Here is a 24,755-nt window from a genome sequence, read left to right on the forward strand (position 1 = left end):
GGTCCCACGCCTCGCGTACGAAAACAAAGGAGGTTCTGCGTCTTTTAAGACATACAAGCAATAAGCATGGATAGTATTTCGGGTGCGATCATACCAGCACTAATGCACCGGATCCCATCAGAACTCCGCAGTTAAGCGTGCTTGGGCGAGAGTAGTACTAGGATGGGTGACCCCATGGGAAGTCCTCGTGTTGCACCCCCTTTTTCGTTGTCCGTTTGCGTTTTTTTAGATTTTACGTGCGGTTTTTTTTTGTTTTTTTTTCTTTCTTGCTATTTCTATGCTCGGGTGGCCTCCGCTTCATGGTTGATGGTCTTCGTATTTTTGGAACGGAGCTGATCGGTCACGTGGGTCCCACGCCTCGCGTACGAAAACAAAGGAGTTTCTGCGTCTTTTAAGACATACAAGCAATAAGCATGGATAGTATTTTGGGTGCGATCATACCAGCACTAATGCACCGAATCCCATCAGAACTCCGCAGTTAAGCGTGCTTGGGCGAGAGTAGTACTAGGATGGGTGACCCCCTGGGAAGTCCTCGTGTTGCACCCCTCTTTTTCGTTGTCCGTTTGCGTTTTTTTAGATTTTACGTGCGGTTTTTTTTTGTTTTTGTTTCTTTCTTGCTATTTCTATGCTCGGGTGGCCTCCGTTTCATGGTTCATGGTCTTCGTATTTTTGGAACGGAGCCGATCGGTCACGTGGGTCCCACGCCTCGCGTACGAAAACAAAGGAGGTTCTGCGTCTTTTAAGACATACAAGCAATAAGCATGGATAGTATTTCGGGTGCGATCATACCAGCACTAATGCACCGGATCCCATCAGAACTCCGCAGTTAAGCGTGCTTGGGCGAGAGTAGTACTAGGATGGGTGACCCCCTGGGAAGTCCTCGTGTTGCACCCCCCCTTTTTCGTTGTCCGTTTGCGTTTTTTTAGATTTTACGTGCGGTTTTTTTTTTTCTTTCTTGCTATTTCTATGCTCGGGTGGCCTCCGTTTCATGGTTCATGGTCTTCGTATTTTTGGAACGGAGTCGATCGGTCACGTGGGTCCCACGCCTCGCGTACGAAAACAAAGGAGGTTCTCCGTCTTTTTAGACATACAAGCAATCAGCATGGATAGTATTTCGGGTGCGATCATACCAGCACTAATGCACCGGATCCCATCAGAACTCCGCAGTTAAGCGTGCTTGGGCGAGAGTAGTACTAGGATGGGTGACCCCTTGGGAAGTCCTCGTGTTGCACCCCCCTTTTTCGTTGTCCGTTTGCGTTTTTTTAGATTTTACGTGCGGTTTTTTTTTTGTTTTTTTTTTCTTTCTTGCTATTTCTATGCTCGGGTGGCCTCCGTTTCATGGTTCATGGTCTTCGTATTTTTGGAACGGAACCGATCGGTCACGTGGGTCCCACGCCTCGCGTACGAAAACAAAGGAGTTTCTGCGTCTTTTAAGACATACAAGCAATAAGCATGGATAGTATTTTGGGTGCGATCATACCAGCACTAATGCACCGAATCCCATCAGAACTCCGCAGTGAAGCGTGCTTGGGCGAGAGTAGTACTAGGATGGGTGACCCCCTGGGAAGTCCTCGTGTTGCACCCCCCTTTTTCGTTGTCCGTTTGCGTTTTTTTAGATTTTACGTGCGGTTTTTTTTTGTTTTTTTTTCTTTCTTGCTATTTCTATGCTCGGGTGGCCTCCGCTTCATGGTTGATGCTCTTCGTATTTTTGGAACGGAGCCGATCGGTCACGTGGGTCCCACGCCTCGCGTACGAAAACAAAGGAGGTTCTGCGTCTTTTAAGACATACAAGCAATAAGCATGGATAGTATTTCGGGTGCGATCATACCAGCACTAATGCACCGGATCCCATCAGAACTCCGCAGTTAAGCGTGCTTGGGCGAGAGTAGTACTAGGATGGGTGACCCCCTGGGAAGTCCTCGTGTTGCACCCCCCCTTTTTCGTTGTCCGTTTGCGTTTTTTTAGATTTTACGTGCGGTTTTTTTTTTGTTTTTTTTTTTCTTTCTTGCTATTTCTATGCTCGGGTGGCCTCCGTTTCATGGTTCATGGTCTTCGTATTTTTGGAACGGAGTCGATCGGTCACGTGGGTCCCACGCCTCGCGTACGAAAACAAAGGAGGTTCTCCGTCTTTTTAGACATACAAGCAATCAGCATGGATAGTATTTCGGGTGCGATCATACCAGCACTAATGCACCGGATCCCATCAGAACTCCGCAGTTAAGCGTGCTTGGGCGAGAGTAGTACTAGGATGGGTGACCCCTTGGGAAGTCCTCGTGTTGCACCCCCCTTTTTCGTTGTCCGTTTGCGTTTTTTTAGATTTTACGTGCGGTTTTTTTTTTGTTTTTTTTTTCTTTCTTGCTATTTCTATGCTCGGGTGGCCTCCGTTTCATGGTTCATGGTCTTCGTATTTTTGGAACGGAACCGATCGGTCACGTGGGTCCCACGCCTCGCGTACGAAAACAAAGGAGTTTCTGCGTCTTTTAAGACATACAAGCAATAAGCATGGATAGTATTTTGGGTGCGATCATACCAGCACTAATGCACCGAATCCCATCAGAACTCCGCAGTGAAGCGTGCTTGGGCGAGAGTAGTACTAGGATGGGTGACCCCCTGGGAAGTCCTCGTGTTGCACCCCCCTTTTTCGTTGTCCGTTTGCGTTTTTTTAGATTTTACGTGCGGTTTTTTTTTGTTTTTTTTTCTTTCTTGCTATTTCTATGCTCGGGTGGCCTCCGCTTCATGGTTGATGCTCTTCGTATTTTTGGAACGGAGCCGATCGGTCACGTGGGTCCCACGCCTCGCGTACGAAAACAAAGGAGGTTCTGCGTCTTTTAAGACATACAAGCAATAAGCATGGATAGTATTTCGGGTGCGATCATACCAGCACTAATGCACCGGATCCCATCAGAACTCCGCAGTTAAGCGTGCTTGGGCTAGAGTAGTACTAGGATGGGTGACCCCCTGGGAAGTCCTCGTGTTGCACCCCTCTTTTTCGTTGTCCGTTTGCGTTTTTTTAGATTTTACGTGCGGTTTTTTTTTGTTTTTGTTTCTTTCTTGCTATTTCTATGCTCGGGTGGCCTCCGTTTCATGGTTCATGGTCTTCGTATTTTTGGAACGGAGCCGATCGGTCACGTGGGTCCCACGCCTCGCGTACGAAAACAAAGGAGGTTCTGCGTCTTTTAAGACATACAAGCAATAAGCATGGATAGTATTTTGGGTGCGATCATACCAGCACTAATGCACCGAATCCCATCAGAACTCCGCAGTTAAGCGTGCTTGGGCGAGAGTAGTACTAGGATGGGTGACCCCCTGGGAAGTCCTCGTGTTGCACCCCCCTTTTTCGTTGTCCGTTTGCGTTTTTTTAGATTTTACGTGCGGTTTTTTTTTGTTTTTTTTTCTTTCTTGCTATTTCTATGCTCGGGTGGCCTCCGTTTCATGGTTCATGGTCTTCGTATTTTTGGAACGGAGCCGATCGGTCACGTGGGTCCCACGCCTCGCGTACGAAAACAAAGGAGGTTCTGCGTCTTTTACGACATACAAGCAATAAGCATGGATAGTATTTCGGGTGCGATCATACCAGCACTAATGCACCGGATCCCATCAGAACTCCGCAGTTAAGCGTGCTTGGGCGAGAGTAGTACTAGGATGGGTGACCCCCTGGGAAGTCCTCGTGTTGCACCCCCCTTTTTCGTTGTCCGTTTGCGTTTTTTTAGATTTTACGTGCGGTTTTTTTTTGTTTTTTTTTCTTTCTTGCTATTTCTATGCTCGGGTGGCCTCCGTTTCATGGTTCATGGTCTTCGTATTTTTGGAACGGAGCCGATCGGTCACGTGGGTCCCACGCCTCGCGTACGAAAACAAAGGAGGTTCTGCGTCTTTTACGACATACAAGCAATAAGCATGGATAGTATTTCGGGTGCGATCATACCAGCACTAATGCACCGGATCCCATCAGAACTCCGCAGTTAAGCGTGCTTGGGCGAGAGTAGTACTAGGATGGGTGACCCCCTGGGAAGTCCTCGTGTTGCACCCCCCTTTTTCGTTGTCCGTTTGCGTTTTTTTAGATTTTACGTGCGGTTTTTTTTTTGTTTTTTTTTCTTTCTTGCTATTTCTATGCTCGGGTGGCCTCCGTTTCATGGTTCATGGTCTTCGTATTTTTGGAACGGAACCGATCGGTCACGTGGGTCCCACGCCTCGCGTACGAAAACAAAGGAGGTTCTGCGTCTTTTAAGACATACAAGCAATAAGCATGGATAGTATTTTGGGTGCGATCATACCAGCACTAATGCACCGAATCCCATCAGAACTCCGCAGTTAAGCGTGCTTGGGCGAGAGTAGTACTAGGATGGGTGACCCCCTGGGAAGTCCTCGTGTTGCACCCCTCTTTTTCGTTGTCCGTTTGCGTTTTTTTAGATTTTACGTGCGGTTTTTTTTTGTATTTGTTTCTTTCTTGCTATTTCTATGCTCGGGTGGCCTCCGTTTCATGGTTCATGGTCTTCGTATTTTTGGAACGGAGCCGATCGGTCACGTGGGTCCCACGCCTCGCGTACGAAAACAAAGGAGGTTCTGCGTCTTTTAAGACATACAAGCAATAAGCATGGATAGTATTTTGGGTGCGATCATACCAGCACTAATGCACCGAATCCCATCAGAACTCCGCAGTTAAGCGTGCTTGGGCGAGAGTAGTACTAGGATGGGTGACCCCCTGGGAAGTCCTCGTGTTGCACCCCCCTTTTTCGTTGTCCGTTTGCGTTTTTTTAGATTTTACGTGCGGTTTTTTTTTGTTTTTTTTTCTTTCTTGCTATTTCTATGCTCGGGTGGCCTCCGTTTCATGGTTCATGGTCTTCGTATTTTTGGAACGGAGCCGATCGGTCACGTGGGTCCCACGCCTCGCGTACGAAAACAAAGGAGGTTCTGCGTCTTTTACGACATACAAGCAATAAGCATGGATAGTATTTCGGGTGCGATCATACCAGCACTAATGCACCGGATCCCATCAGAACTCCGCAGTTAAGCGTGCTTGGGCGAGAGTAGTACTAGGATGGGTGACCCCCTGGGAAGTCCTCGTGTTGCACCCCCCTTTTTCGTTGTCCGTTTGCGTTTTTTTAGATTTTACGTGCGGTTTTTTTTTGTTTTTTTTTCTTTCTTGCTATTTCTATGCTCGGGTGGCCTCCGTTTCATGGTTCATGGTCTTCGTATTTTTGGAACGGAGCCGATCGGTCACGTGGGTCCCACGCCTCGCGTTCGAAAACAAAGGAGGTTCTGCGTCTTTTACGACATACAAGCAATAAGCATGGATAGTATTTCGGGTGCGATCATACCAGCACTAATGCACCGGATCCCATCAGAACTCCGCAGTTAAGCGTGCTTGGGCGAGAGTAGTACTAGGATGGGTGACCCCCTGGGAAGTCCTCGTGTTGCACCCCCCTTTTTCGTTGTCCGTTTGCGTTTTTTTAGATTTTACGTGCGGTTTTTTTTTGTTTTTTTTTCTTTCTTGCTATTTCTATGCTCGGGTGGCCTCCGTTTCATGGTTCATGGTCTTCGTATTTTTGGAACGGAGCCGATCGGTCACGTGGGTCCCACGCCTCGCGTACGAAAACAAAGGAGGTTCTGCGTCTTTTACGACATACAAGCAATAAGCATGGATAGTATTTCGGGTGCGATCATACCAGCACTAATGCACCGGATCCCATCAGAACTCCGCAGTTAAGCGTGCTTGGGCGAGAGTAGTACTAGGATGGGTGACCCCCTGGGAAGTCCTCGTGTTGCACCCCCCTTTTTCGTTGTCCGTTTGCGTTTTTTTAGATTTTACGTGCGGTTTTTTTTTTGTTTTTTTTTCTTTCTTGCTATTTCTATGCTCGGGTGGCCTCCGTTTCATGGTTCATGGTCTTCGTATTTTTGGAACGGAACCGATCGGTCACGTGGGTCCCACGCCTCGCGTACGAAAACAAAGGAGGTTCTGCGTCTTTTAAGACATACAAGCAATAAGCATGGATAGTATTTTGGGTGCGATCATACCAGCACTAATGCACCGAATCCCATCAGAACTCCGCAGTTAAGCGTGCTTGGGCGAGAGTAGTACTAGGATGGGTGACCCCCTGGGAAGTCCTCGTGTTGCACCCCCCTTTTTCGTTGTCCGTTTGCGTTTTTTTAGATTTTACGTGCGGTTTTTTTTTGTTTTTTTTTCTTTCTTGCTATTTCTATGCTCGGGTGGCCTCCGTTTCATGGTTCATCGTCTTCGTATTTTTGGAACGGAGCCGATCGGTCACGTGGGTCCCACGCCTCGCGTACGAAAACAAAGGAGGTTCTGCGTCTTTTAAGACATACAAGCAATAAGCATGGATAGTATTTCGGGTGCGATCATACCAGCACTAATGCACCGGATCCCATCAGAACTCCGCAGTTAAGCGTGCTTGGGCGAGAGTAGTACTAGGATGGGTGACCCCATGGGAAGTCCTCGTGTTGCACCCCCTTTTTCGTTGTCCGTTTGCGTTTTTTTAGATTTTACGTGCGGTTTTTTTTTGTTTTTTTTTCTTTCTTGCTATTTCTATGCTCGGGTGGCCTCCGCTTCATGGTTGATGGTCTTCGTATTTTTGGAACGGAGCTGATCGGTCACGTGGGTCCCACGCCTCGCGTACGAAAACAAAGGAGTTTCTGCGTCTTTTAAGACATACAAGCAATAAGCATGGATAGTATTTTGGGTGCGATCATACCAGCACTAATGCACCGAATCCCATCAGAACTCCGCAGTTAAGCGTGCTTGGGCGAGAGTAGTACTAGGATGGGTGACCCCCTGGGAAGTCCTCGTGTTGCACCCCTCTTTTTCGTTGTCCGTTTGCGTTTTTTTAGATTTTACGTGCGGTTTTTTTTTGTTTTTGTTTCTTTCTTGCTATTTCTATGCTCGGGTGGCCTCCGTTTCATGGTTCATGGTCTTCGTATTTTTGGAACGGAGCCGATCGGTCACGTGGGTCCCACGCCTCGCGTACGAAAACAAAGGAGGTTCTGCGTCTTTTAAGACATACAAGCAATAAGCATGGATAGTATTTCGGGTGCGATCATACCAGCACTAATGCACCGGATCCCATCAGAACTCCGCAGTTAAGCGTGCTTGGGCGAGAGTAGTACTAGGATGGGTGACCCCCTGGGAAGTCCTCGTGTTGCACCCCCCCTTTTTCGTTGTCCGTTTGCGTTTTTTTAGATTTTACGTGCGGTTTTTTTTTTGTTTTTTTTTTTCTTTCTTGCTATTTCTATGCTCGGGTGGCCTCCGTTTCATGGTTCATGGTCTTCGTATTTTTGGAACGGAGTCGATCGGTCACGTGGGTCCCACGCCTCGCGTACGAAAACAAAGGAGGTTCTCCGTCTTTTTAGACATACAAGCAATCAGCATGGATAGTATTTCGGGTGCGATCATACCAGCACTAATGCACCGGATCCCATCAGAACTCCGCAGTTAAGCGTGCTTGGGCGAGAGTAGTACTAGGATGGGTGACCCCTTGGGAAGTCCTCGTGTTGCACCCCCCTTTTTCGTTGTCCGTTTGCGTTTTTTTAGATTTTACGTGCGGTTTTTTTTTTGTTTTTTTTTTCTTTCTTGCTATTTCTATGCTCGGGTGGCCTCCGTTTCATGGTTCATGGTCTTCGTATTTTTGGAACGGAACCGATCGGTCACGTGGGTCCCACGCCTCGCGTACGAAAACAAAGGAGTTTCTGCGTCTTTTAAGACATACAAGCAATAAGCATGGATAGTATTTTGGGTGCGATCATACCAGCACTAATGCACCGAATCCCATCAGAACTCCGCAGTGAAGCGTGCTTGGGCGAGAGTAGTACTAGGATGGGTGACCCCCTGGGAAGTCCTCGTGTTGCACCCCCCTTTTTCGTTGTCCGTTTGCGTTTTTTTAGATTTTACGTGCGGTTTTTTTTTGTTTTTTTTTCTTTCTTGCTATTTCTATGCTCGGGTGGCCTCCGCTTCATGGTTGATGGTCTTCGTATTTTTGGAACGGAGCCGATCGGTCACGTGGGTCCCACGCCTCGCGTACGAAAACAAAGGAGGTTCTGCGTCTTTTAAGACATACAAGCAATAAGCATGGATAGTATTTCGGGTGCGATCATACCAGCACTAATGCACCGGATCCCATCAGAACTCCGCAGTTAAGCGTGCTTGGGCGAGAGTAGTACTAGGATGGGTGACCCCCTGGGAAGTCCTCGTGTTGCACCCCTCTTTTTCGTTGTCCGTTTGCGTTTTTTTAGATTTTACGTGCGGTTTTTTTTTGTTTTTGTTTCTTTCTTGCTATTTCTATGCTCGGGTGGCCTCCGTTTCATGGTTCATGGTCTTCGTATTTTTGGAACGGAGCCGATCGGTCACGTGGGTCCCACGCCTCGCGTACGAAAACAAAGGAGGTTCTGCGTCTTTTAAGACATACAAGCAATAAGCATGGATAGTATTTTGGGTGCGATCATACCAGCACTAATGCACCGAATCCCATCAGAACTCCGCAGTCAAGCGTGCTTGGGCGAGAGTAGTACTAGGATGGGTGACCCCCTGGGAAGTCCTCGTGTTGCACCCCCCTTTTTCGTTGTCCGTTTGCGTTTTTTTAGATTTTACGTGCGGTTTTTTTTTGTTTTTTTTTCTTTCTTGCTATTTCTATGCTCGGGTGGCCTCCGTTTCATGGTTCATGGTCTTCGTATTTTTGGAACGGAGCCGATCGGTCACGTGGGTCCCACGCCTCGCGTACGAAAACAAAGGAGGTTCTGCGTCTTTTACGACATACAAGCAATAAGCATGGATAGTATTTCGGGTGCGATCATACCAGCACTAATGCACCGGATCCCATCAGAACTCCGCAGTTAAGCGTGCTTGGGCGAGAGTAGTACTAGGATGGGTGACCCCCTGGGAAGTCCTCGTGTTGCACCCCTCTTTTTCGTTGTCCGTTTGCGTTTTTTTAGATTTTACGTGCGGTTTTTTTTTGTTTTTTTTTCTTTCTTGCTATTTCTATGCTCGGGTGGCCTCCGTTTCATGGTTCATGGTCTTCGTATTTTTGGAACGGAGCCGATCGGTCACGTGGGTCCCACGCCTCGCGTACGAAAACAAAGGAGGTTCTGCGTCTTTTACGACATACAAGCAATAAGCATGGATAGTATTTCGGGTGCGATCATACCAGCACTAATGCACCGGATCCCATCAGAACTCCGCAGTTAAGCGTGCTTGGGCGAGAGTAGTACTAGGATGGGTGACCCCCTGGGAAGTCCTCGTGTTGCACCCCCCTTTTTCGTTGTCCGTTTGCGTTTTTTTAGATTTTACGTGCGGTTTTTTTTTTGTTTTTTTTTCTTTCTTGCTATTTCTATGCTCGGGTGGCCTCCGTTTCATGGTTCATGGTCTTCGTATTTTTGGAACGGAACCGATCGGTCACGTGGGTCCCACGCCTCGCGTACGAAAACAAAGGAGGTTCTGCGTCTTTTAAGACATACAAGCAATAAGCATGGATAGTATTTTGGGTGCGATCATACCAGCACTAATGCACCGAATCCCATCAGAACTCCGCAGTTAAGCGTGCTTGGGCGAGAGTAGTACTAGGATGGGTGACCCCCTGGGAAGTCCTCGTGTTGCACCCCTCTTTTTCGTTGTCCGTTTGCGTTTTTTTAGATTTTACGTGCGGTTTTTTTTTGTATTTGTTTCTTTCTTGCTATTTCTATGCTCGGGTGGCCTCCGTTTCATGGTTCATGGTCTTCGTATTTTTGGAACGGAGCCGATCGGTCACGTGGGTCCCACGCCTCGCGTACGAAAACAAAGGAGGTTCTGCGTCTTTTAAGACATACAAGCAATAAGCATGGATAGTATTTTGGGTGCGATCATACCAGCACTAATGCACCGAATCCCATCAGAACTCCGCAGTTAAGCGTGCTTGGGCGAGAGTAGTACTAGGATGGGTGACCCCCTGGGAAGTCCTCGTGTTGCACCCCCCTTTTTCGTTGTCCGTTTGCGTTTTTTTAGATTTTACGTGCGGTTTTTTTTTGTTTTTTTTTCTTTCTTGCTATTTCTATGCTCGGGTGGCCTCCGTTTCATGGTTCATGGTCTTCGTATTTTTGGAACGGAGCCGATCGGTCACGTGGGTCCCACGCCTCGCGTACGAAAACAAAGGAGGTTCTGCGTCTTTTACGACATACAAGCAATAAGCATGGATAGTATTTCGGGTGCGATCATACCAGCACTAATGCACCGGATCCCATCAGAACTCCGCAGTTAAGCGTGCTTGGGCGAGAGTAGTACTAGGATGGGTGACCCCCTGGGAAGTCCTCGTGTTGCACCCCCCTTTTTCGTTGTCCGTTTGCGTTTTTTTAGATTTTACGTGCGGTTTTTTTTTGTTTTTTTTTCTTTCTTGCTATTTCTATGCTCGGGTGGCCTCCGTTTCATGGTTCATGGTCTTCGTATTTTTGGAACGGAGCCGATCGGTCACGTGGGTCCCACGCCTCGCGTTCGAAAACAAAGGAGGTTCTGCGTCTTTTACGACATACAAGCAATAAGCATGGATAGTATTTCGGGTGCGATCATACCAGCACTAATGCACCGGATCCCATCAGAACTCCGCAGTCAAGCGTGCTTGGGCGAGAGTAGTACTAGGATGGGTGACCCCCTGGGAAGTCCTCGTGTTGCACCCCCCTTTTTCGTTGTCCGTTTGCGTTTTTTTAGATTTTACGTGCGGTTTTTTTTTGTTTTTTTTTCTTTCTTGCTATTTCTATGCTCGGGTGGCCTCCGTTTCATGGTTCATGGTCTTCGTATTTTTGGAACGGAGCCGATCGGTCACGTGGGTCCCACGCCTCGCGTACGAAAACAAAGGAGGTTCTGCGTCTTTTACGACATACAAGCAATAAGCATGGATAGTATTTCGGGTGCGATCATACCAGCACTAATGCACCGGATCCCATCAGAACTCCGCAGTTAAGCGTGCTTGGGCGAGAGTAGTACTAGGATGGGTGACCCCCTGGGAAGTCCTCGTGTTGCACCCCCTTTTTTCGTTGTCCGTTTGCGTTTTTTTAGATTTTACGTGCGGTTTTTTTTTTGTTTTTTTTTCTTTCTTGCTATTTCTATGCTCGGGTGGCCTCCGTTTCATGGTTCATGGTCTTCGTATTTTTGGAACGGAACCGATCGGTCACGTGGGTCCCACGCCTCGCGTACGAAAACAAAGGAGGTTCTGCGTCTTTTAAGACATACAAGCAATAAGCATGGATAGTATTTTGGGTGCGATCATACCAGCACTAATGCACCGAATCCCATCAGAACTCCGCAGTTAAGCGTGCTTGGGCGAGAGTAGTACTAGGATGGGTGACCCCCTGGGAAGTCCTCGTGTTGCACCCCTCTTTTTCGTTGTCCGTTTGCGTTTTTTTAGATTTTACGTGCGGTTTTTTTTTGTTTTTGTTTCTTTCTTGCTATTTCTATGCTCGGGTGGCCTCCGTTTCATGGTTCATGGTCTTCGTATTTTTGGAACGGAGCCGATCGGTCACGTGGGTCCCACGCCTCGCGTACGAAAACAAAGGAGGTTCTGCGTCTTTTAAGACATACAAGCAATAAGCATGGATAGTATTTTGGGTGCGATCATACCAGCACTAATGCACCGAATCCCATCAGAAATCCGCAGTTAAGCGTGCTTGGGCGAGAGTAGTACTAGGATGGGTGACCCCCTGGGAAGTCCTCGTGTTGCACCCCCCTTTTTCGTTGTCCGTTTGCGTTTTTTTAGATTTTACGTGCGGTTTTTTTTTGTTTTTTTTTCTTTCTTGCTATTTCTATGCTCGGGTGGCCTCCGTTTCATGGTTCATGGTCTTCGTATTTTTGGAACGGAGCCGATCGGTCACGTGGGTCCCACGCCTCGCGTACGAAAACAAAGGAGGTTCTGCGTCTTTTAAGACATACAAGCAATAAGCATGGATAGTATTTTGGGTGCGATCATACCAGCACTAATGCACCGGATCCCATCAGAACTCCGCAGTTAAGCGTGCTTGGGCGAGAGTAGTACTAGGATGGGTGACCCCCTGGGAAGTCCTCGTGTTGCACCCCCCCATTTTTCGTTGTCCGTTTGCGTTTTTTTAGATTTTACGTGCGGTTTTTTTTTTGTTTTTTTTTTCTTTCTTGCTATTTCTATGCTCGGGTGGCCTCCGTTTCATGGTTCATGGTCTTCGTATTTTTGGAACGGAGCCGATCGGTCACGTGGGTCCCACGCCTCGCGTACGAAAACAAAGGAGGTTCTCCGTCTTTTTAGACATACAAGCAATCAGCATGGATAGTATTTCGGGTGCGATCATACCAGCACTAATGCACCGGATCCCATCAGAACTCCGCAGTTAAGCGTGCTTGGGCGAGAGTAGTACTAGGATGGGTGACCCCTTGGGAAGTCCTCGTGTTGCACCCCCCTTTTTCGTTGTCCGTTTGCGTTTTTTTAGATTTTACGTGCGGTTTTTTTTTTGTTTTTTTTTTCTTTCTTGCTATTTCTATGCTCGGGTGGCCTCCGTTTCATGGTTCATGGTCTTCGTATTTTTGGAACGGAACCGATCGGTCACGTGGGTCCCACGCCTCGCGTACGAAAACAAAGGAGTTTCTGCGTCTTTTAAGACATACAAGCAATAAGCATGGATAGTATTTTGGGTGCGATCATACCAGCACTAATGCACCGAATCCCATCAGAACTCCGCAGTGAAGCGTGCTTGGGCGAGAGTAGTACTAGGATGGGTGACCCCCTGGGAAGTCCTCGTGTTGCACCCCCCTTTTTCGTTGTCCGTTTGCGTTTTTTTAGATTTTACGTGCGGTTTTTTTTTGTTTTTTTTTTCTTTCTTGCTATTTCTATGCTCGGGTGGCCTCCGCTTCATGGTTGATGGTCTTCGTATTTTTGGAACGGAGCTGATCGGTCACGTGGGTCCCACGCCTCGCGTACGAAAACAAAGGAGTTTCTGCGTCTTTTAAGACATACAAGCAATAAGCATGGATAGTATTTTGGGTGCGATCATACCAGCACTAATGCACCGAATCCCATCAGAACTCCGCAGTGAAGCGTGCTTGGGCGAGAGTAGTACTAGGATGGGTGACCCCCTGGGAAGTCCTCGTCTTGCACCCCCCTTTTTCGTTGTCCGTTTGTGTTTTTTTAGATTTTACGTGCGGTTTTTTTTTGTTTTTTTTTCTTTCTTGCTATTTCTATGCTCGGGTGGCCTCCGTTTCATGGTTCATGGTCTTCGTATGTTTGGAACGGAGCCGATCGGTCACGTGGGTCCCACGCCTCGCGTACGAAAACAAAGGAGGTTCTGTGTCTTTTAAGACATACAAGCAATAAGCATGGATAGTATTTCGGGTGCGATCATACCAGCACTAATGCACCGGATCCCATCAGAACTCCGCAGTTAAGCGTGCTTGGGCGAGAGTAGTACTAGGATGGGTGACCCCCTGGGAAGTCCTCGTGTTGCACCCCCCTTTTTCGTTGTCCGTTTGCGTTTTTTTAGATTTTACGTGCGGTTTTTTTTTTGTTTTTTTTTCTTTCTTGCTATTTCTATGCTCGGGTGGCCTCCGTTTCATGGTTCATGGTCTTCGTATTTTTGGAACGGAACCGATCGGTCACGTGGGTCCCACGCCTCGCGTACGAAAACAAAGGAGGTTCTGCGTCTTTTAAGACATACAAGCAATAAGCATGGATAGTATTTTGGGTGCGATCATACCAGCACTAATGCACCGAATCCCATCAGAACTCCGCAGTTAAGCGTGCTTGGGCGAGAGTAGTACTAGGATGGGTGACCCCCTGGGAAGTCCTCGTGTTGCACCCCCCTTTTTCGTTGTCCGTTTGCGTTTTTTTAGATTTTACGTGCGGTTTTTTTTTGTTTTTTTTTCTTTCTTGCTATTTCTATGCTCGGGTGGCCTCCGTTTCATGGTTCATGGTCTTCGTATTTTTGGAACGGAGCCGATCGGTCACGTGGGTCCCACGCCTCGCGTACGAAAACAAAGGAGGTTCTGCGTCTTTTAAGACATACAAGCAATAAGCATGGATAGTATTTCGGGTGCGATCATACCAGCACTAATGCACCGGATCCCATCAGAACTCCGCAGTTAAGCGTGCTTGGGCGAGAGTAGTACTGGAATGGGTGACCCCCTGGGAAGTCCTCGTGTTGCACCCCCCCTTTTTCGTTGTCCGTTTGCGTTTTTTTAGATTTTACGTGCGGTTTTTTTTTTGTTTTTTTTTTCTTTCTTGCTATTTCTATGCTCGGGTGGCCTCCGTTTCATGGTTCATGGTCTTCGTATTTTTGGAACGGAGCCGATCGGTCACGTGGGTCCCACGCCTCGCGTACGAAAACAAAGGAGGTTCTCCGTCTTTTTAGACATACAAGCAATCAGCATGGATAGTATTTCGGGTGCGATCATACCAGCACTAATGCACCGGATCCCATCAGAACTCCGCAGTTAAGCGTGCTTGGGCGAGAGTAGTACTAGGATGGGTGACCCCTTGGGAAGTCCTCGTGTTGCACCCCCCTTTTTCGTTGTCCGTTTGCGTTTTTTTAGATTTTACGTGCGGTTTTTTTTTTGTTTTTTTTTTCTTTCTTGCTATTTCTATGCTCGGGTGGCCTCCGTTTCATGGTTCATGGTCTTCGTATTTTTGGAACGGAACCGATCGGTCACGTGGGTCCCACGCCTCGCGTACGAAAACAAAGGAGTTTCTGCGTCTTTTAAGACATACAAGCAATAAGCATGGATAGTATTTTGGGTGCGATCATACCAGCACTAATGCACCGAATCCCATCAGAACTCCGCAGTGAAGCGTGCTTGGGCGAGAGTAGTACTAGGATGGGTGACCCCCTGGGAAGTCCTCGTGTTGCACCCCCCTTTTTCGTTGTCCGTTTGCGTTTTTTTAGATTTTACGTGCGGTTTTTTTTTGTTTTTTTTTTCTTTCTTGCTATTTCTATGCTCGGGTGGCCTCCGCTTCATGGTTGATGGTCTTCGTATTTTTGGAACGGAGCTGATCGGTCACGTGGGTCCCACGCCTCGCGTACGAAAACAAAGGAGTTTCTGCGTCTTTTAAGACATACAAGCAATAAGCATGGATAGTATTTTGGGTGCGATCATACCAGCACTAATGCACCGAATCCCATCAGAACTCCGCAGTGAAGCGTGCTTGGGCGAGAGTAGTACTAGGATGGGTGACCCCCTGGGAAGTCCTCGTCTTGCACCCCCCTTTTTCGTTGTCCGTTTGTGTTTTTTTAGATTTTACGTGCGGTTTTTTTTTGTTTTTTTTTCTTTCTTGCTATTTCTATGCTCGGGTGGCCTCCGTTTCATGGTTCATGGTCTTCGTATGTTTGGAACGGAGCCGATCGGTCACGTGGGTCCCACGCCTCGCGTACGAAAACAAAGGAGGTTCTGTGTCTTTTAAGACATACAAGCAATAAGCATGGATAGTATTTCGGGTGCGATCATACCAGCACTAATGCACCGGATCCCATCAGAACTCCGCAGTTAAGCGTGCTTGGGCGAGAGTAGTACTAGGATGGGTGACCCCCTGGGAAGTCCTCGTGTTGCACCCCCCTTTTTCGTTGTCCGTTTGCGTTTTTTTAGATTTTACGTGCGGTTTTTTTTTTGTTTTTTTTTCTTTCTTGCTATTTCTATGCTCGGGTGGCCTCCGTTTCATGGTTCATGGTCTTCGTATTTTTGGAACGGAACCGATCGGTCACGTGGGTCCCACGCCTCGCGTACGAAAACAAAGGAGGTTCTGCGTCTTTTAAGACATACAAGCAATAAGCATGGATAGTATTTTGGGTGCGATCATACCAGCACTAATGCACCGAATCCCATCAGAACTCCGCAGTTAAGCGTGCTTGGGCGAGAGTAGTACTAGGATGGGTGACCCCCTGGGAAGTCCTCGTGTTGCACCCCCCTTTTTCGTTGTCCGTTTGCGTTTTTTTAGATTTTACGTGCGGTTTTTTTTTGTTTTTTTTTCTTTCTTGCTATTTCTATGCTCGGGTGGCCTCCGTTTCATGGTTCATGGTCTTCGTATTTTTGGAACGGAGCCGATCGGTCACGTGGGTCCCACGCCTCGCGTACGAAAACAAAGGAGGTTCTGCGTCTTTTAAGACATACAAGCAATAAGCATGGATAGTATTTCGGGTGCGATCATACCAGCACTAATGCACCGGATCCCATCAGAACTCCGCAGTTAAGCGTGCTTGGGCGAGAGTAGTACTGGAATGGGTGACCCCCTGGGAAGTCCTCGTGTTGCACCCCCCCTTTTTCGTTGTCCGTTTGCGTTTTTTTAGATTTTACGTGCGGTTTTTTTTTTGTTTTTTTTTTCTTTCTTGCTATTTCTATGCTCGGGTGGCCTCCGTTTCATGGTTCATGGTCTTCGTATTTTTGGAACGGAGCCGATCGGTCACGTGGGTCCCACGCCTCGCGTACGAAAACAAATGAGGTTCTCCGTCTTTTTAGACATACAAGCAATCAACATGGATAGTATTTCGGGTGCGATCATACCAGCACTAATGCACCGGATCCCATCAGAACTCCGCAGTTAAGCGTGCTTGGGCGAGAGTAGTACTAGGATGGGTGACCCCTTGGGAAGTCCTCGTGTTGCACCCCCCTTTTTCGTTGTCCGTTTGCGTTTTTTTAGATTTTACGTGCGGTTTTTTTTTTGTTTTTTTTTCTTTCTTGCTATTTCTATGCTCGGGTGGCCTCCGTTTCATGGTTCATGGTCTTGGTATTTTTGGAACGGAACCGATCGGTCACGTGGGTCCCACGCCTCGCGTACGAAAACAAAGGAGTTTCTGCGTCTTTTAAGACATACAAGCAATAAGCATGGATAGTATTTTGGGTGCGATCATACCAGCACTAATGCACCGAATCCCATCAGAACTCCGCAGTGAAGCGTGCTTGGGCGAGAGTAGTACTAGGATGGGTGACCCCCTGGGAAGTCCTCGTGTTGCACCCCCCTTTTTCGTTGTCCGTTTGCGTTTTTTTAGATTTTACGTGCGGTTTTTTTTTGTTTTTTTTGTCTTTCTTGCTATTTCTATGCTCGGGTGGCCTCCGCTTCATGGTTGATGGTCTTCGTATTTTTGGAACGGAGCTGATCGGTCACGTGGGTCCCACGCCTCGCGTACGAAAACAAAGGAGTTTCTGCGTCTTTTAAGACATACAAGCAATAAGCATGGATAGTATTTTGGGTGCGATCATACCAGCACTAATGCACCGAATCCCATCAGAACTCCGCAGTGAAGCGTGCTTGGGCGAGAGTAGTAGTAGGATGGGTGACCCCCTGGGAAGTCCTCGTCTTGCACCCCCCTTTTTCGTTGTCCGTTTGCGTTTTTTTAGATTTTACGTGCGGTTTTTTTTTGTTTTTTTTTTCTTTCTTGCTATTTCTATGCTCGGGTGGCCTCCGCTTCATGGTTGATGGTCTTCGTATTTTTGGAACGGAGCTGATCGGTCACGTGGGTCCCACGCCTCGCGTACGAAAACAAAGGAGTTTCTGCGTCTTTTAAGACATACAAGCAATAAGCATGGATAGTATTTTGGGTGCGATCATACCAGCACTAATGCACCGAATCCCATCAGAACTCCGCAGTGAAGCGTGCTTGGGCGAGAGTAGTACTAGGATGGGTGACCCCCTGGGAAGTCCTCGTGTTGCACCCCCCTTTTTCGTTGTCCGTTTGCGTTTTTTTAGATTTTACGTGCGTTTTTTTTTTGTTTTTTTTTCTTTCTTGCTATTTCTATGCTCGGGTGGCCTCCGTTTCATGGTTCATGGTCTTCGTATTTTTGGAACGGAGCCGATCGGTCACGTGGGTCCCACGCCTCGCGTACGAAAACAAAGGAGGTTCTGCGTCTTTTAAGACATACAAGCAATAAGCATGGATAGTATTTCGGGTGCGATCATACCAGCACTAATGCACCGGATCCCATCAGAACTCCGCAGTTAAGCGTGCTTGGGCGAGAGTAGTACTAGGATGGGTGACCCCCTGGGAAGTCCTCGTGTTGCACCCCCCTTTTTCGTTGTCCGTTTGCGTTTTTTTAGATTTTACGTGCGGTTTTTTTTTGTTTTTTTTTCTTTCTTGCTATTTCTATGCTCGGGTGGCCTCCGTTTCATGGTTCATGGTCTTCGTATTTTTGGAACGGAACCGATCGGTCACGTGGGTCCCACGCCTCGCGTACGAAAACAAAGGAGGTTCTGCGTCTTTTAAGACATACAAGCAATAAGCATGGATAGTATTTTGGGTGCGATCATACCAGCACTAATGCACCGAATCCCATCAGAACTCCGCAGTTAAGCGTGCTTGGGCGAGAGTAGTACTAGGATGGGTGACCCCCTGGGAAGTCCTCGTGTTGCACCCCCCTTTTTCGTTGTCCGTTTGCGTTTTTTTAGATTTTACGTGCGGTTTTTTTTTGTTTTTTTTTCTTTCTTGCTATTTCTATGCTCGGGTGGCCTCCATTTCATGGTTCATGGTCTTCGTATTTTTGGAACGGAGCCGATCGGTCAGGTGGGTCCCACGCCTCGCGTACGAAAACAAAGGAGGTTCTGCGTCTTTTAAGACATACAAGCAATAAGCATGGATAGTATTTCGGGTGCGATCATACCAGCACTAATGCACCGGATCCCATCAGAACTCCGCAGTTAAGCGTGCTTGGGCGAGAGTAGTACTAGGATGGGTGACCCCCTGGGAAGTCCTCGTGTTGCACCCCCCTTTTTCGTTGTCCGTTTGCGTTTTTTTAGATTTTACGTGCGGTTTTTTTTTGTTTTTTTTTTCTTGCTATTTCTATGCTCGGGTGGCCTCCGTTTCATGGTTCATGGTCTTCGTATTTTTGGAACGGAGCCGATCGGTCACGTGGGTCCCACGCCTCGCGTACGAAAACAAAGGAGGTTCTGTGTCTTTTAAGACATACAAGCAATACGCATGGACAATATTTCGGGTGCGATCATACCAGCACTAATGCACCGGATCCCATCAGAACTCCGCAGTTAAGCGTGTTTGGGCGAGAGTAGTACTAGGATGGGTGACCCCATGGGAAGTCCTCGTGTTGCACCCCCTTTTTCGTTGTCCGTTTGCGTTTTTTTAGATTTTACGTGCGGTTTTTTTTTGTTTTTTTTTCTTTCTTGCTATTTCTATGCTCAGGTGGCCTCCGCTTCATGGTTGATGGTCTTCGTATTTTTGGAACGGAGCTGATCGGTCACGTGGGTCCCACGCCTCGCGTACGAAAACAAAGGAGTTTCTGCGTCTTTTAAGACATACAAGCAATAAGCATGGATAGTATTTTGGGTGCGATCATACCAGCACTAATGCACCGAATCCCATCAGAACTCCGCTGTTAAGCGTGCTTGGGCGAGAGTAGTACTAGGATGGGTGACCCCCTGGGAAGTCCTCGTGTTGCACCCCCCTTTTTCGTTGTCCGTTTGCGTTTTTTTAGATTTTACGTGCGGTTTTTTTTTGTTTTTTTTTCTTTCTTGCTATTTCTATGCTCGGGTGGCCTCCGTTTCATGGTTCATGGTCTTCGTATTTTTGGAACGGAGCCGATCGGTCACGTGGGTCCCACGCCTCGCGTACGAAAACAAAGGAGGTTCTGCGTCTTTTAAGACATACAAGCAATAAGCATGGATAGTATTTCGGGTGCGATCATACCAGCACTAATGCACCGGATCCCATCAGAACTCCGCAGTTAAGCGTGCTTGGGCGAGAGTAGTACTAGGATGGGTGACCCCCTGGGAAGTCCTCGTGTTGCACCCCCCTTTTTCGTTGTCCGTTTGCGTTTTTTTAGATTTTACGTGCGGTTTTTTTTTTGTTTTTTTTTCTTTCTTGCTATTTCTATGCTCGGGTGGCCTCCGTTTCATGGTTCATGGTCTTCGGATTTTTGGAACGGAACCGATCGGTCACGTGGGTCCCACGCCTCGCGTACGAAAACAAAGGAGGTTCTGCGTCTTTTAAGACATACAAGCAATAAGCATGGATAGTATTTTGGGTGCGATCATACCAGCACTAATGCACCGAATCCCATCAGAACTCCGCAGTTAAGCGTGCTTGGGCGAGAGTAGTACTAGGATGGGTGACCCCCTGGGAAGTCCTCGTGTTGCACCCCCCTTTTTCGTTGTCCGTTTGCGTTTTTTTAGATTTTACGTGCGGTTTTTTTTTGTTTTTTTTTCTTTCTTGCTATTTCTATGCTCGGGTGGCCTCCATTTCATGGTTCATGGTCTCCGTATTTTTGGAACGGAGCCGATCGGTCAGGTGGGTCCCACGCCTCGCGTACGAAAACAAAGGAGGTTCTGCGTCTTTTAAGACATACAAGCAATAAGCATGGATAGTATTTCGGGTGCGATCATACCAGCACTAATGCACCGGATCCCATCAGAACTCCGCAGTTAAGCGTGCTTGGGCGAGAGTAGTACTAGGATGGGTGACCCCTTGGGAAGTCCTCGTGTTGCACCCCCCTTTTTCGTTGTCCGTTTGCGTTTTTTTAGATTTTACGTGCGGTTTTTTTTTTTGTTTTTTTTTTTCTTTCTTGCTATTTCTATGCTCGGGTGGCCTCCGTTTCATGGTTCATGGTCTTCGTATTTTTGGAACGGAACCGATCGGTCACGTGGGTCCCACGCCTCGCGTACGAAAACAAAGGAGTTTCTGCGTCTTTTAAGACATACAAGCAATAAGCATGGATAGTATTTTGGGTGCGATCATACCAGCACTAATGCACCGAATCCCATCAGAACTCCGCAGTTAAGCGTGCTTGGGCGAGAGTAGTACTAGGATGGGTGACCCCCTGGGAAGTCCTCGTGTTGCACCCCCCTTTTTCGTTGTCCGTTTGCGTTTTTTTAGATTTTACGTGCGGTTTTTTTTTGTTTTTTTTTTCTTTCTTGCTATTTCTATGCTCGGGTGGCCTCCATTTCATGGTTCATGGTCTTCGTATTTTTGGAACGGAGCCGATCGGTCAGGTGGGTCCCACGCCTCGCGTACGAAAACAAAGGAGGTTCTGCGTCTTTTAAGACATACAAGCAATAAGCATGGATAGTATTTCGGGTGCGATCATACCAGCACTAATGCACCGGATCCCATCAGAACTCCGTAGTTAAGCGTGCTTGGGCGAGAGTAGTACTAGGATGGGTGACCCCCTGGGAAGTCCTCGTGTTGCACCCCCCTTTTTCGTTGTCCGTTTGCGTTTTTTTAGATTTTACGTGCGGTTTTTTTTTTGTTTTTTTTTTCTTTCTTGCTATTTCTATGCTCGGGTGGCCTCCGTTTCATGGTTCATGGTCTTCGTATTTTTGGAACGGAACCGATCGGTCACGTGGGTCCCACGCCTCGCGTACGAAAACAAAGGAGGTTCTGCGTCTTTTAAGACATACAAGCAATAAGCATGGATAGTATTTTGGGTGCGATCATACCAGCACTAATGCACCGAATCCCATCAGAACTCCGCAGTTAAGCGTGCTTGGGCGAGAGTAGTACTAGGATGGGTGACCCCCTGGGAAGTCCTCGTGTTGCACCCCCTTTTTCGTTGTCCGTTTGCGTTTTTTTAGATTTTACGTGCGGTTTTTTTTTGTTTTTTTTTCTTTCTTGCTATTTCTATGCTCGGTGGCCTCCATTTCATGGTTCATGGTCTTCGTATTTTTGGAACGGAGCCGATCGGTCAGGTGGGTCCCACGCCTCGCGTACGAAAACAAAGGAGGTTCTGCGTCTTTTAAGACATACAAGCCATAAGCATGGATAGTATTTCGGGTGCGATCATACCAGCACTAATGCACCGGATCCCATCAGAACTCCGCAGTTAAGCGTGCTTGGGCGAGAGTAGTACTAGGATGGGTGACCCCCTGGGAAGTCCTCGTGTTGCACCCCCCTTTTTCGTTGTCCGTTTGCGTTTTTTTAGATTTTACGTGCGGTTTTTTTTTGTTTTTTTTTCTTGCTATTTCTATGCTCGGGTGGCCTCCGTTTCATGGTTCATGGTCTTCGTATTTTTGGAACGGAGCCGATCGGTCACGTGGGTCCCACGCCTCGCGTACGAAAACAAAGGAGGTTCTGTGTCTTTTAAGACATACAAGCAATAAGCATGGACAGTATTTCGGGTGCGATCATACCAGCACTAATGCACCGGATCCCATCAGAACTCCGCAGTTAAGCGTGCTTGGGCGAGAGTAGTACTAGGATGGGTGACCCCATGGGAAGTCCTCGTGTTGCACCCCCTTTTTCGTTGTCCGTTTGCGTTTTTTTAGATTTTACGTGCGGTTTTTTTTTGTTTTTTTTTTCTTTCTTGCTATTTCTATGCTCGGGTGGCCTCCGCTTCATGGTTGATGGTCTTCGTATTTTTGGAACGGAGCTGATCGGTCACGTGGGTCCCACGCCTCGCGTACGAAAACAAAGGAGTTTCTGCGTCTTTTAAGACATACAAGCAATAAGCATGAATAGTATTTTGGGTGCGATCATACCAGCACTAATGCACCGAATCCCATCAGAACTCCGCAGTTAAGCGTGCTTGGGCGAGAGTAGTACTAGGATGGGTGACCCCCTGGGAAGTCCTCGTGTTGCACCCCCCTTTTTCGTTGTCCGTTTGCGTTTTTTTAGATTTTACGTGCGGTTTTTTTTTGTTTTTTTTTCTTTCTTGCTATTTCTATGCTCGGGTGGCCTCCGTTTCATGGTTCATGGTCTTCGTATTTTTGGAACGGAGCCGATCGGTCACGTGGGTCCCACGCCTCGCGTACGAAAACAAAGGAGGTTCTGCGTCTTTTAAGACATACAAGCAATAAGCATGGATAGTATTTCGGGTGCGATCATACCAGCACTAATGCACCGGATCCCATCAGAACTCCGCAGTTAAGCGTGCTTGGGCGAGAGTAGTACTAGGATGGGTGACCCCCTGGGAAGTCCTCGTGTTGCACCCCCCCTTTTTCGTTGTCCGTTTGCGTTTTTTTAGATTTTACGTGCGGTTTTTTTTTTGTTTTTTTTTTCTTTCTTGCTATTTCTATGCTCGGGTGGCCTCCGTTTCATGGTTCATGGTCTTCGTATTTTTGGAACGGAGCCGATCGGTCACGTGGGTCCCACGCCTCGCGTACCAAAACAAAGGAGGTTCTCCGTCTTTTTAGACATACAAGCAATCAGCATGGATAGTATTTCGGGTGCGATCATACCAGCACTAATGCACCGGATCCCATCAGAACTCCGCAGTTAAGCGTGCTTGGGCGAGAGTAGTACTAGGATGGGTGACCCCTTGGGAAGTCCTCGTGTTGCACCCCCCTTTTTCGTTGTCCGTTTGCGTTTTTTTAGATTTTACGTGCGGTTTTTTTTTTGTTTTTTTTTTCTTTCTTGCTATTTCTATGCTCGGGTGGCCTCCGTTTCATGGTTCATGGTCTTCGTATTTTTGGAACGGAACCGATCGGTCACGTGGGTCCCACGCCTCGCGTACGAAAACAAAGGAGTTTCTGTGTCTTTTAAGACATACAAGCAATAAGCATGGATAGTATTTTGGGTGCGATCATACCAGCACTAATGCACCGAATCCCATCAGAACTCCGCAGTGAAGCGTGCTTGGGCGAGAGTAGTACTAGGATGGGTGACCCCCTGGGAAGTCCTCGTGTTGCACCCCCCTTTTTCGTTGTCCGTTTGCGTTTTTTTAGATTTTACGTGCGGTTTTTTTTTGTTTTTTTTTCTTTCTTGCTATTTCTATGCTCGGGTGGCCTCCGCTTCATGGTTGATGGTCTTCGTATTTTTGGAACGGAGCTGATCGGTCACGTGGGTCCCACGCCTCGCGTACGAAAACAAAGGAGTTTCTGCGTCTTTTAAGACATACAAGCAATAAGCATGGATAGTATTTTGGGTGCGATCATACCAGCACTAATGCACCGAATCCCATCAGAACTCCGCAGTTAAGCGTGCTTGGGCGAGAGTAGTACTAGGATGGGTGACCCCCTGGGAAGTCCTCGTGTTGCACCCCCCTTTTTCGTTGTCCGTTTGCGTTTTTTTAGATTTTACGTGCGGTTTTTTTTTGTTTTTTTTTCTTTCTTGCTATTTCTATGCTCGGGTGGCCTCCGTTTCATGGTTCATGGTCTTCGTATTTTTGGAACGGAGCCGATCGGTCACGTGGGTCCCACGCCTCGCGTACGAAAACAAAGGAGGTTCTGCGTCTTTTAAGACATACAAGCAATAAGCATGGATAGTATTTCGGGTGCGATCATACCAGCACTAATGCACCGGATCCCATCAGAACTCCGCAGTTAAGCGTGCTTGGGCGAGAGTAGTACTAGGATGGGTGACCCCCTGGGAAGTCCTCGTGTTGCACCCCCCCTTTTTCGTTGTCCGTTTGCGTTTTTTTAGATTTTACGTGCGGTTTTTTTTTTGTTTTTTTTTTCTTTCTTGCTATTTCTATGCTCGGGTGGCCTCCGTTTCATGGTTCATGGTCTTCGTATTTTTGGAACGGAGCCGATCGGTCACGTGGGTCCCACGCCTCGCGTACGAAAACAAAGGAGGTTCTCCGTCTTTTTAGACATACAAGCAATCAGCATGGATAGTATTTCGGGTGCGATCATACCAGCACTAATGCACCGGATCCCATCAGAACTCCGCAGTTAAGCGTGCTTGGGCGAGAGTAGTACTAGGATGGGTGACCCCTTGGGAAGTCCTCGTGTTGCACCCCCCTTTTTCGTTGTCCGTTTGCGTTTTTTTAGATTTTACGTGCGGTTTTTTTTTTGTTTTTTTTTCTTTCTTGCTATTTCTATGCTCGGGTGGCCTCCGTTTCATGGTTCATGGTCTTCGTATTTTTGGAACGGAACCGATCGGTCACGTGGGTCCCACGC

At 47.5% G+C, this 24,755-nt stretch overlaps 71 non-coding genes across 71 annotated transcripts; all 71 read left to right on the forward strand.

Moving 5' to 3' along the window:
• The first annotated feature begins 80 nt into the window (after nt 1-80).
• On the forward strand, nt 81-199 carry LOC145153053 (5S ribosomal RNA). The gene has a single exon (XR_013733582.1). It is a non-coding gene; the product is annotated as a 5S ribosomal RNA (ribosomal RNA).
• A 228-nt stretch (nt 200-427) lies between these two features.
• LOC145143897 (5S ribosomal RNA) lies at nt 428-546 on the forward strand. The gene has a single exon (XR_013724925.1). It is a non-coding gene; the product is annotated as a 5S ribosomal RNA (ribosomal RNA).
• A 229-nt stretch (nt 547-775) lies between these two features.
• On the forward strand, nt 776-894 carry LOC145146349 (5S ribosomal RNA). Its single transcript, XR_013727297.1, has one exon. It is a non-coding gene; the product is annotated as a 5S ribosomal RNA (ribosomal RNA).
• Nucleotides 895-1,116: 222 nt separating this feature from the next.
• On the forward strand, nt 1,117-1,235 carry LOC145153437 (5S ribosomal RNA). Its single transcript, XR_013733946.1, has one exon. It is a non-coding gene; the product is annotated as a 5S ribosomal RNA (ribosomal RNA).
• Nucleotides 1,236-1,466: 231 nt separating this feature from the next.
• LOC145146134 (5S ribosomal RNA) lies at nt 1,467-1,585 on the forward strand. The gene has a single exon (XR_013727084.1). It is a non-coding gene; the product is annotated as a 5S ribosomal RNA (ribosomal RNA).
• Nucleotides 1,586-1,814: 229 nt separating this feature from the next.
• LOC145146361 (5S ribosomal RNA) lies at nt 1,815-1,933 on the forward strand. Its single transcript, XR_013727308.1, has one exon. It is a non-coding gene; the product is annotated as a 5S ribosomal RNA (ribosomal RNA).
• Nucleotides 1,934-2,166: 233 nt separating this feature from the next.
• LOC145153439 (5S ribosomal RNA) lies at nt 2,167-2,285 on the forward strand. Its single transcript, XR_013733947.1, has one exon. It is a non-coding gene; the product is annotated as a 5S ribosomal RNA (ribosomal RNA).
• Nucleotides 2,286-2,516: 231 nt separating this feature from the next.
• LOC145146135 (5S ribosomal RNA) lies at nt 2,517-2,635 on the forward strand. The gene has a single exon (XR_013727085.1). It is a non-coding gene; the product is annotated as a 5S ribosomal RNA (ribosomal RNA).
• A 229-nt stretch (nt 2,636-2,864) lies between these two features.
• LOC145139777 (5S ribosomal RNA) lies at nt 2,865-2,983 on the forward strand. Its single transcript, XR_013721996.1, has one exon. It is a non-coding gene; the product is annotated as a 5S ribosomal RNA (ribosomal RNA).
• Nucleotides 2,984-3,212: 229 nt separating this feature from the next.
• Nucleotides 3,213-3,331, forward strand: LOC145143898 (5S ribosomal RNA). Its single transcript, XR_013724926.1, has one exon. It is a non-coding gene; the product is annotated as a 5S ribosomal RNA (ribosomal RNA).
• Nucleotides 3,332-3,560: 229 nt separating this feature from the next.
• Nucleotides 3,561-3,679, forward strand: LOC145146373 (5S ribosomal RNA). The gene has a single exon (XR_013727319.1). It is a non-coding gene; the product is annotated as a 5S ribosomal RNA (ribosomal RNA).
• A 229-nt stretch (nt 3,680-3,908) lies between these two features.
• LOC145146384 (5S ribosomal RNA) lies at nt 3,909-4,027 on the forward strand. Its single transcript, XR_013727330.1, has one exon. It is a non-coding gene; the product is annotated as a 5S ribosomal RNA (ribosomal RNA).
• A 230-nt stretch (nt 4,028-4,257) lies between these two features.
• Nucleotides 4,258-4,376, forward strand: LOC145143900 (5S ribosomal RNA). The gene has a single exon (XR_013724928.1). It is a non-coding gene; the product is annotated as a 5S ribosomal RNA (ribosomal RNA).
• A 229-nt stretch (nt 4,377-4,605) lies between these two features.
• On the forward strand, nt 4,606-4,724 carry LOC145143901 (5S ribosomal RNA). Its single transcript, XR_013724929.1, has one exon. It is a non-coding gene; the product is annotated as a 5S ribosomal RNA (ribosomal RNA).
• A 229-nt stretch (nt 4,725-4,953) lies between these two features.
• Nucleotides 4,954-5,072, forward strand: LOC145146395 (5S ribosomal RNA). Its single transcript, XR_013727341.1, has one exon. It is a non-coding gene; the product is annotated as a 5S ribosomal RNA (ribosomal RNA).
• Nucleotides 5,073-5,301: 229 nt separating this feature from the next.
• Nucleotides 5,302-5,420, forward strand: LOC145146406 (5S ribosomal RNA). The gene has a single exon (XR_013727352.1). It is a non-coding gene; the product is annotated as a 5S ribosomal RNA (ribosomal RNA).
• Nucleotides 5,421-5,649: 229 nt separating this feature from the next.
• Nucleotides 5,650-5,768, forward strand: LOC145146417 (5S ribosomal RNA). Its single transcript, XR_013727363.1, has one exon. It is a non-coding gene; the product is annotated as a 5S ribosomal RNA (ribosomal RNA).
• Nucleotides 5,769-5,998: 230 nt separating this feature from the next.
• LOC145143902 (5S ribosomal RNA) lies at nt 5,999-6,117 on the forward strand. Its single transcript, XR_013724930.1, has one exon. It is a non-coding gene; the product is annotated as a 5S ribosomal RNA (ribosomal RNA).
• Nucleotides 6,118-6,346: 229 nt separating this feature from the next.
• On the forward strand, nt 6,347-6,465 carry LOC145153054 (5S ribosomal RNA). The gene has a single exon (XR_013733583.1). It is a non-coding gene; the product is annotated as a 5S ribosomal RNA (ribosomal RNA).
• A 228-nt stretch (nt 6,466-6,693) lies between these two features.
• Nucleotides 6,694-6,812, forward strand: LOC145143903 (5S ribosomal RNA). Its single transcript, XR_013724931.1, has one exon. It is a non-coding gene; the product is annotated as a 5S ribosomal RNA (ribosomal RNA).
• Nucleotides 6,813-7,041: 229 nt separating this feature from the next.
• LOC145146429 (5S ribosomal RNA) lies at nt 7,042-7,160 on the forward strand. Its single transcript, XR_013727374.1, has one exon. It is a non-coding gene; the product is annotated as a 5S ribosomal RNA (ribosomal RNA).
• Nucleotides 7,161-7,393: 233 nt separating this feature from the next.
• Nucleotides 7,394-7,512, forward strand: LOC145153440 (5S ribosomal RNA). Its single transcript, XR_013733948.1, has one exon. It is a non-coding gene; the product is annotated as a 5S ribosomal RNA (ribosomal RNA).
• Nucleotides 7,513-7,743: 231 nt separating this feature from the next.
• On the forward strand, nt 7,744-7,862 carry LOC145146136 (5S ribosomal RNA). Its single transcript, XR_013727086.1, has one exon. It is a non-coding gene; the product is annotated as a 5S ribosomal RNA (ribosomal RNA).
• A 229-nt stretch (nt 7,863-8,091) lies between these two features.
• On the forward strand, nt 8,092-8,210 carry LOC145146441 (5S ribosomal RNA). Its single transcript, XR_013727386.1, has one exon. It is a non-coding gene; the product is annotated as a 5S ribosomal RNA (ribosomal RNA).
• A 229-nt stretch (nt 8,211-8,439) lies between these two features.
• Nucleotides 8,440-8,558, forward strand: LOC145146329 (5S ribosomal RNA). The gene has a single exon (XR_013727278.1). It is a non-coding gene; the product is annotated as a 5S ribosomal RNA (ribosomal RNA).
• A 229-nt stretch (nt 8,559-8,787) lies between these two features.
• On the forward strand, nt 8,788-8,906 carry LOC145146453 (5S ribosomal RNA). Its single transcript, XR_013727398.1, has one exon. It is a non-coding gene; the product is annotated as a 5S ribosomal RNA (ribosomal RNA).
• Nucleotides 8,907-9,135: 229 nt separating this feature from the next.
• LOC145146464 (5S ribosomal RNA) lies at nt 9,136-9,254 on the forward strand. Its single transcript, XR_013727409.1, has one exon. It is a non-coding gene; the product is annotated as a 5S ribosomal RNA (ribosomal RNA).
• Nucleotides 9,255-9,484: 230 nt separating this feature from the next.
• Nucleotides 9,485-9,603, forward strand: LOC145143904 (5S ribosomal RNA). The gene has a single exon (XR_013724932.1). It is a non-coding gene; the product is annotated as a 5S ribosomal RNA (ribosomal RNA).
• A 229-nt stretch (nt 9,604-9,832) lies between these two features.
• LOC145143905 (5S ribosomal RNA) lies at nt 9,833-9,951 on the forward strand. The gene has a single exon (XR_013724933.1). It is a non-coding gene; the product is annotated as a 5S ribosomal RNA (ribosomal RNA).
• Nucleotides 9,952-10,180: 229 nt separating this feature from the next.
• On the forward strand, nt 10,181-10,299 carry LOC145146476 (5S ribosomal RNA). Its single transcript, XR_013727420.1, has one exon. It is a non-coding gene; the product is annotated as a 5S ribosomal RNA (ribosomal RNA).
• Nucleotides 10,300-10,528: 229 nt separating this feature from the next.
• Nucleotides 10,529-10,647, forward strand: LOC145154724 (5S ribosomal RNA). Its single transcript, XR_013735184.1, has one exon. It is a non-coding gene; the product is annotated as a 5S ribosomal RNA (ribosomal RNA).
• Nucleotides 10,648-10,876: 229 nt separating this feature from the next.
• LOC145146487 (5S ribosomal RNA) lies at nt 10,877-10,995 on the forward strand. The gene has a single exon (XR_013727431.1). It is a non-coding gene; the product is annotated as a 5S ribosomal RNA (ribosomal RNA).
• Nucleotides 10,996-11,225: 230 nt separating this feature from the next.
• Nucleotides 11,226-11,344, forward strand: LOC145143906 (5S ribosomal RNA). Its single transcript, XR_013724934.1, has one exon. It is a non-coding gene; the product is annotated as a 5S ribosomal RNA (ribosomal RNA).
• Nucleotides 11,345-11,573: 229 nt separating this feature from the next.
• On the forward strand, nt 11,574-11,692 carry LOC145147783 (5S ribosomal RNA). Its single transcript, XR_013728673.1, has one exon. It is a non-coding gene; the product is annotated as a 5S ribosomal RNA (ribosomal RNA).
• A 229-nt stretch (nt 11,693-11,921) lies between these two features.
• On the forward strand, nt 11,922-12,040 carry LOC145146499 (5S ribosomal RNA). The gene has a single exon (XR_013727442.1). It is a non-coding gene; the product is annotated as a 5S ribosomal RNA (ribosomal RNA).
• A 233-nt stretch (nt 12,041-12,273) lies between these two features.
• LOC145153441 (5S ribosomal RNA) lies at nt 12,274-12,392 on the forward strand. Its single transcript, XR_013733949.1, has one exon. It is a non-coding gene; the product is annotated as a 5S ribosomal RNA (ribosomal RNA).
• Nucleotides 12,393-12,623: 231 nt separating this feature from the next.
• On the forward strand, nt 12,624-12,742 carry LOC145146138 (5S ribosomal RNA). Its single transcript, XR_013727088.1, has one exon. It is a non-coding gene; the product is annotated as a 5S ribosomal RNA (ribosomal RNA).
• A 230-nt stretch (nt 12,743-12,972) lies between these two features.
• LOC145148457 (5S ribosomal RNA) lies at nt 12,973-13,091 on the forward strand. The gene has a single exon (XR_013729340.1). It is a non-coding gene; the product is annotated as a 5S ribosomal RNA (ribosomal RNA).
• Nucleotides 13,092-13,320: 229 nt separating this feature from the next.
• On the forward strand, nt 13,321-13,439 carry LOC145146511 (5S ribosomal RNA). The gene has a single exon (XR_013727453.1). It is a non-coding gene; the product is annotated as a 5S ribosomal RNA (ribosomal RNA).
• Nucleotides 13,440-13,669: 230 nt separating this feature from the next.
• Nucleotides 13,670-13,788, forward strand: LOC145143907 (5S ribosomal RNA). The gene has a single exon (XR_013724935.1). It is a non-coding gene; the product is annotated as a 5S ribosomal RNA (ribosomal RNA).
• A 229-nt stretch (nt 13,789-14,017) lies between these two features.
• LOC145154464 (5S ribosomal RNA) lies at nt 14,018-14,136 on the forward strand. Its single transcript, XR_013734936.1, has one exon. It is a non-coding gene; the product is annotated as a 5S ribosomal RNA (ribosomal RNA).
• Nucleotides 14,137-14,368: 232 nt separating this feature from the next.
• Nucleotides 14,369-14,487, forward strand: LOC145153442 (5S ribosomal RNA). The gene has a single exon (XR_013733950.1). It is a non-coding gene; the product is annotated as a 5S ribosomal RNA (ribosomal RNA).
• Nucleotides 14,488-14,718: 231 nt separating this feature from the next.
• Nucleotides 14,719-14,837, forward strand: LOC145146139 (5S ribosomal RNA). The gene has a single exon (XR_013727089.1). It is a non-coding gene; the product is annotated as a 5S ribosomal RNA (ribosomal RNA).
• Nucleotides 14,838-15,067: 230 nt separating this feature from the next.
• Nucleotides 15,068-15,186, forward strand: LOC145148458 (5S ribosomal RNA). The gene has a single exon (XR_013729341.1). It is a non-coding gene; the product is annotated as a 5S ribosomal RNA (ribosomal RNA).
• Nucleotides 15,187-15,415: 229 nt separating this feature from the next.
• On the forward strand, nt 15,416-15,534 carry LOC145146524 (5S ribosomal RNA). The gene has a single exon (XR_013727464.1). It is a non-coding gene; the product is annotated as a 5S ribosomal RNA (ribosomal RNA).
• Nucleotides 15,535-15,764: 230 nt separating this feature from the next.
• Nucleotides 15,765-15,883, forward strand: LOC145143908 (5S ribosomal RNA). The gene has a single exon (XR_013724936.1). It is a non-coding gene; the product is annotated as a 5S ribosomal RNA (ribosomal RNA).
• Nucleotides 15,884-16,112: 229 nt separating this feature from the next.
• Nucleotides 16,113-16,231, forward strand: LOC145154465 (5S ribosomal RNA). The gene has a single exon (XR_013734937.1). It is a non-coding gene; the product is annotated as a 5S ribosomal RNA (ribosomal RNA).
• Nucleotides 16,232-16,463: 232 nt separating this feature from the next.
• LOC145153443 (5S ribosomal RNA) lies at nt 16,464-16,582 on the forward strand. The gene has a single exon (XR_013733951.1). It is a non-coding gene; the product is annotated as a 5S ribosomal RNA (ribosomal RNA).
• A 230-nt stretch (nt 16,583-16,812) lies between these two features.
• LOC145146140 (5S ribosomal RNA) lies at nt 16,813-16,931 on the forward strand. Its single transcript, XR_013727090.1, has one exon. It is a non-coding gene; the product is annotated as a 5S ribosomal RNA (ribosomal RNA).
• Nucleotides 16,932-17,161: 230 nt separating this feature from the next.
• Nucleotides 17,162-17,280, forward strand: LOC145149711 (5S ribosomal RNA). Its single transcript, XR_013730562.1, has one exon. It is a non-coding gene; the product is annotated as a 5S ribosomal RNA (ribosomal RNA).
• A 230-nt stretch (nt 17,281-17,510) lies between these two features.
• Nucleotides 17,511-17,629, forward strand: LOC145146141 (5S ribosomal RNA). The gene has a single exon (XR_013727091.1). It is a non-coding gene; the product is annotated as a 5S ribosomal RNA (ribosomal RNA).
• A 229-nt stretch (nt 17,630-17,858) lies between these two features.
• LOC145146535 (5S ribosomal RNA) lies at nt 17,859-17,977 on the forward strand. Its single transcript, XR_013727475.1, has one exon. It is a non-coding gene; the product is annotated as a 5S ribosomal RNA (ribosomal RNA).
• A 229-nt stretch (nt 17,978-18,206) lies between these two features.
• Nucleotides 18,207-18,325, forward strand: LOC145143909 (5S ribosomal RNA). The gene has a single exon (XR_013724937.1). It is a non-coding gene; the product is annotated as a 5S ribosomal RNA (ribosomal RNA).
• Nucleotides 18,326-18,554: 229 nt separating this feature from the next.
• Nucleotides 18,555-18,673, forward strand: LOC145146547 (5S ribosomal RNA). The gene has a single exon (XR_013727486.1). It is a non-coding gene; the product is annotated as a 5S ribosomal RNA (ribosomal RNA).
• A 226-nt stretch (nt 18,674-18,899) lies between these two features.
• Nucleotides 18,900-19,018, forward strand: LOC145133781 (5S ribosomal RNA). The gene has a single exon (XR_013718762.1). It is a non-coding gene; the product is annotated as a 5S ribosomal RNA (ribosomal RNA).
• Nucleotides 19,019-19,246: 228 nt separating this feature from the next.
• LOC145147157 (5S ribosomal RNA) lies at nt 19,247-19,365 on the forward strand. The gene has a single exon (XR_013728070.1). It is a non-coding gene; the product is annotated as a 5S ribosomal RNA (ribosomal RNA).
• Nucleotides 19,366-19,594: 229 nt separating this feature from the next.
• Nucleotides 19,595-19,713, forward strand: LOC145146559 (5S ribosomal RNA). Its single transcript, XR_013727498.1, has one exon. It is a non-coding gene; the product is annotated as a 5S ribosomal RNA (ribosomal RNA).
• Nucleotides 19,714-19,943: 230 nt separating this feature from the next.
• Nucleotides 19,944-20,062, forward strand: LOC145143911 (5S ribosomal RNA). Its single transcript, XR_013724939.1, has one exon. It is a non-coding gene; the product is annotated as a 5S ribosomal RNA (ribosomal RNA).
• Nucleotides 20,063-20,291: 229 nt separating this feature from the next.
• On the forward strand, nt 20,292-20,410 carry LOC145153444 (5S ribosomal RNA). Its single transcript, XR_013733952.1, has one exon. It is a non-coding gene; the product is annotated as a 5S ribosomal RNA (ribosomal RNA).
• A 233-nt stretch (nt 20,411-20,643) lies between these two features.
• On the forward strand, nt 20,644-20,762 carry LOC145143912 (5S ribosomal RNA). Its single transcript, XR_013724940.1, has one exon. It is a non-coding gene; the product is annotated as a 5S ribosomal RNA (ribosomal RNA).
• A 230-nt stretch (nt 20,763-20,992) lies between these two features.
• LOC145152446 (5S ribosomal RNA) lies at nt 20,993-21,111 on the forward strand. The gene has a single exon (XR_013732967.1). It is a non-coding gene; the product is annotated as a 5S ribosomal RNA (ribosomal RNA).
• Nucleotides 21,112-21,342: 231 nt separating this feature from the next.
• Nucleotides 21,343-21,461, forward strand: LOC145143913 (5S ribosomal RNA). Its single transcript, XR_013724941.1, has one exon. It is a non-coding gene; the product is annotated as a 5S ribosomal RNA (ribosomal RNA).
• Nucleotides 21,462-21,688: 227 nt separating this feature from the next.
• On the forward strand, nt 21,689-21,807 carry LOC145146571 (5S ribosomal RNA). Its single transcript, XR_013727509.1, has one exon. It is a non-coding gene; the product is annotated as a 5S ribosomal RNA (ribosomal RNA).
• Nucleotides 21,808-22,032: 225 nt separating this feature from the next.
• LOC145153055 (5S ribosomal RNA) lies at nt 22,033-22,151 on the forward strand. The gene has a single exon (XR_013733584.1). It is a non-coding gene; the product is annotated as a 5S ribosomal RNA (ribosomal RNA).
• Nucleotides 22,152-22,380: 229 nt separating this feature from the next.
• Nucleotides 22,381-22,499, forward strand: LOC145143914 (5S ribosomal RNA). Its single transcript, XR_013724942.1, has one exon. It is a non-coding gene; the product is annotated as a 5S ribosomal RNA (ribosomal RNA).
• Nucleotides 22,500-22,728: 229 nt separating this feature from the next.
• On the forward strand, nt 22,729-22,847 carry LOC145146583 (5S ribosomal RNA). Its single transcript, XR_013727520.1, has one exon. It is a non-coding gene; the product is annotated as a 5S ribosomal RNA (ribosomal RNA).
• Nucleotides 22,848-23,079: 232 nt separating this feature from the next.
• Nucleotides 23,080-23,198, forward strand: LOC145153445 (5S ribosomal RNA). Its single transcript, XR_013733953.1, has one exon. It is a non-coding gene; the product is annotated as a 5S ribosomal RNA (ribosomal RNA).
• A 231-nt stretch (nt 23,199-23,429) lies between these two features.
• Nucleotides 23,430-23,548, forward strand: LOC145146143 (5S ribosomal RNA). Its single transcript, XR_013727092.1, has one exon. It is a non-coding gene; the product is annotated as a 5S ribosomal RNA (ribosomal RNA).
• Nucleotides 23,549-23,777: 229 nt separating this feature from the next.
• LOC145143915 (5S ribosomal RNA) lies at nt 23,778-23,896 on the forward strand. Its single transcript, XR_013724943.1, has one exon. It is a non-coding gene; the product is annotated as a 5S ribosomal RNA (ribosomal RNA).
• Nucleotides 23,897-24,125: 229 nt separating this feature from the next.
• LOC145146594 (5S ribosomal RNA) lies at nt 24,126-24,244 on the forward strand. The gene has a single exon (XR_013727531.1). It is a non-coding gene; the product is annotated as a 5S ribosomal RNA (ribosomal RNA).
• A 232-nt stretch (nt 24,245-24,476) lies between these two features.
• On the forward strand, nt 24,477-24,595 carry LOC145153447 (5S ribosomal RNA). The gene has a single exon (XR_013733955.1). It is a non-coding gene; the product is annotated as a 5S ribosomal RNA (ribosomal RNA).
• The last annotated feature ends 160 nt before the right edge of the window (nt 24,596-24,755 follow it).

Source organism: Lactuca virosa, chromosome 1 (assembly GCF_052849685.1).
Source record: "Lactuca virosa cultivar CGN04683 chromosome 1, Lactuca_virosa_CGN04683_v6, whole genome shotgun sequence".
Classification (NCBI taxonomy): Eukaryota; Viridiplantae; Streptophyta; class Magnoliopsida; order Asterales; family Asteraceae; genus Lactuca; species Lactuca virosa.